Here is a 4,065-nt window from a genome sequence, read left to right on the forward strand (position 1 = left end):
TTCTTTTCTTATAAATAAAAGCTAAAAATTAAAAGAATACAAGGAGATAATTTATTCCCAAGCACCTAGCTCAGCAGCTTAATAAGCACCCACAAACATTTAGTGATTATTAATCCTTCCCTGGGGAAGGGGCAGCCCCAGTGTCTGTGGTCAGAAGCACATGGAATCCAGTCAGAAGCTCTGGCCCCCCACCCACTTGTGCCCTGGTCACCTAGGAGCTGTGTGGACTTAACAAGGCATTCTTCCTTCTTTATAAAACAGAAATGATCATCTCTGCAGGCGAGGGCCAAGCCAGGCGGTTTGCACAGCACTTAGTAAAATGATGATGATTATTCTTATCAGATCTTTTAAAGAGTTCTGAAAAGGAAAGAACAGTTCTTTAACAAATTCAAAGAACTTAGAATGTAGTAATAAGTACAGAACAAAAAATAATAATAACAGGGATCATTAAGTTCCAGGTCCTTCTAGACAAGGAAATGCCAACTGGTGACCCACAGGCCAAATCTGGCCCTGGATACTTTGCTTAGCCCCATACAGTGTCAAATTAGTTGTTTAATTTGCATTAAATGCCATCTGATTTTCATTAAATTCCTCATTTCAGGCTTTTCTCAAAACTTCAAAAACTGTCATGCTCCTTTGGTGAGACAAGTACCATTCAGGCTCCCCCTTCCCTGCCAGCCCTCACCTAGCCTAAGTCACTTGTTGATTTTACTGGCCTGGCCCCTCTAGGCACTGGAGCTTGTGACTGGCTTATCTGAAGACAAGTCATCTGGGAAAGCATTCCGGATCTCCAGACACTCCCTCCCAGCGGCTCACCAGATCATAAACCTCCTAGTCAGTCCCTGAGTCCTTTTCTCCTTGACACTCCTAGCCCATCACTAGATGTTCCTCAGGTTCCTTATCCCTGGTGTACACCTTCCTGGATTCAGGGCATCGCCTCCCACAATCACCGCCTTGTCCATGGATTACCTACACGAAGCATTTTCAAAAACAAAATGCCTATCTTTTTAGCAGGACTACAAAAGATACGACATGACGTCTATTGTTTGCCAGACCAGCACACCTCCTCCCTTCTGCTGGTAACAGCACCCATGCACCCCGACTCAGTCCATGTGATTAGAGTGGTGCTGACTCCATTCCCATTTCCAGGAAAAGGCACGTGACCAGTCAGAAACATTGGGTGTCAGTCCTGGCACTTTGGCCACAGTGACTGGGAGGAAAGTATTCCCTGTTCCCCTGGGACTTGAACTGAGGATGATGGAAGACGGGGGTCTCCTTGGGGACACAGCCCGTCAGAGAGGAGCCCCTGAACTCCACCCAGTCTGTAGCCATATTACTTTTGCACTCTTTGATCACATAGGAGCCAATTAATTCCCATCTTTGCTTTAAGGACATTTAAATTGAGTTTTCTTACAACCAAAAGAGACTTATCAATACAAGATAAAATTGAAAAAAAGTGCTTGAAAATGAAGGAGGGGGGCTCTGCTCAAATCCCCCCCTCCATTTTTTGTTACCTCCCCTCCATCCAGTAAGAGCTGGGTTTTGCTCTGTGCCGTAGCCATCCCTCTAGCCAAAGTCACTATACACCTATCATGAGAAAAGCTTTTTTCTCACAGTATATAATCATTTTTTTTTTTGCTTCAATTATTTCACAAATCTATCGAGCTCCTTCAGGGCAGAAACTGTAGTTTTGACTTTTGATTCTTTAATATTTTGCACAATGGTACACAGTTTGGGCTTAACAAATGTCTGTTGAATGGATGGATCAACAAAAGGCAGGCGAACCATCGTAATTCTCTTCCTGGGGCCGTCCCTGTCATGAGGCCACCTCAGAAGCCTTGCCCCTGTGATGCACAAACCACCTTCTGAGACAGACTCACCCACCCTGTAAACAAGTTGCATCATGAGAACTCACTCCTTCCAGCCATTACTAATCCTCCCACATGTCCATCCCATGGAACCTCACTGTGGGGTTACACACAAGGTCCAAAGTCTGCGAAGAGAACACTTCACTGCAAGACACCACCTAGAACTCTATGAATTGGTAACCCACACAGTGGGCATGTCAGTCACACATATAACTTCATTCATGGGGCCAGGGGAACCCTCCTTTGCTATCTAGACTTCATCTTGACCCAAATACACCCAGAATCCTGATTCCATTGGCCACCCACCATCTGCTTCCACAAAATAACAATTCCAGGCTCTCTCCTGCCTTCATTTTTTCCTCCCTAGTCCTTTATAATTACAGAAGTGGGGGAAAAATATATCTAGGAAATCAACAGCTGTAAAGCAACAGGTTTTCCTGTAAAAAGTTTTGACTTTGGGTGCATAATTGCCACACCCTTAATTGCTCTGTAATAGCTGCAGCTTCCACTGGCATCTAGCAATTAAGATTTTCAAATAGTCAAAGGTCAGGGCCAGAATTGCAGTCCTAGTATGAATCACCATGCCTCTATCCAGTTCTCATTTTCCCATACTTGGGCCCACACCACCAGAGCAATCTAGTAAGAACTAGATTGACAATGGATTAACTATTTGCTGAGTATCAACCAGTGACAGGAAGCACAGCAGACCCTGGAATCAAGAATAAGTCATAGCAAGGCTTCTCAAGGCGTGCAGTCTAAAGGAGACCGCGGACAAGTGAAGAGGCAATTACATTACAGAAAAACAGGTGCTACGTGGAGTTACGAAAGCACCCAGGAGGGACAGCCAGTCTGTGCCGGAGCATCAGGGAAGGCCTGTTAGGGACCCAAAGAAGGAACAGGAGGCGGTGGCTGTAGGGCAGGTGTGCTGAGAAGGCGTCCACAGAGAGTTCCAGGCTAACTGGTGAGAGAGCATGGCTCCTCTGGAAACTGAAAGTAGGCTGGAATTTACAAGTGTGAAGAGCAAAGCTGCCGCAGAGGAAGCAGGAGCCAGAGACCTTGAATGGCTCTGCAGCTTTAAAAAGCCTCCCAACTTCACTGAAGAGCAAACATCCCTTGCCCGATAGTGTAAGCAGGCCAAGACGACAATCTGATACACGTATCTTGACCCTCCCAAAGTACTGATGTTACACTTAGCCCTCATACTATGTCTACCTCCCCCTCATGTCTATCATTTCCCTACAAACCACAGAAAAGCAGGCACATGGAGAGGACAGGGAGCGACTGTGGAAATAGGAAAAGTGCGCACCACGGTAACAGGGTGGGGTACCAAAAAAAAAAAAAATGGAGCGACAAACCTAAGCAAAAAGTTAAGGGAAATGAAACAGTGAAAAGCAAATGTGGAGAATTCAAGAGGAAGTAAAAGTATTTTCATACACACAAAAGAAAGAAGTGTCCCCACGTGCTTTGGCCAAACTGAACCCCCCACCCCCTTTGACTCAACAGCGAAAGCTGTGAAAAATTCACACTTTCACATCTCATCTCAGAATGGACGGGAAGTCGGGACCGAACAGCAGCCGCCCTGGAAGACCCTGAAAGGGCAGCCCCAGATAATGCCCGGCACGTCCATCCCCCGGAGACGCTCCGCAGACCACAGACCACAGACCTCTCCTGTCCCCACACCCGGTCATCGGCAAAGGCTGGTCCATTCGGCCACTTCAGAGTAACTGTAATCACTGTGGCTGGTGTCGGTGGGGGACCACCTCGTTAGGTTTATAGATGTCTAGTCACTGTGCTTTACCTGGAACTAATAGCATTGAATGTCAACTGTAATTGGAAAATGAAATATAAACGCCGAAGTGTCAGTAACACGGCCTTTATGCCAGCAGATCAGGTTTTTAAAGAGTCAACGCTTGTCTGGTATTAAAGCAGAACCACGGACACACTGGTAAGTATCTGCTTCCAAATCCCAAGTGAGAAAGAGATGTTGTATAAAAGGTGTTTTGTTTTTTTTTCATTGAGCCACGGCGTTTCCTCCCAGTTCCCAACGTGTGAAAGTCAGGAAGGTGCGGCCCAGCCGCTGGTGCCCGTTGGCCCGGGTTTTGGCGACCCAGCACCGAGTCCCCGAAGGGCGAGTCTCCCGAAGGCGCAGTGAAGCGGGGCTCAGCGAGGGGGGCGGCGGCAGTGACCGTGTCCCCAG

This window comes from Myotis lucifugus, unplaced genomic scaffold, assembly GCF_000147115.1.
Source record: "Myotis lucifugus unplaced genomic scaffold, Myoluc2.0 scaffold_849, whole genome shotgun sequence".
Taxonomy (NCBI): domain Eukaryota; kingdom Metazoa; phylum Chordata; class Mammalia; order Chiroptera; family Vespertilionidae; genus Myotis; species Myotis lucifugus.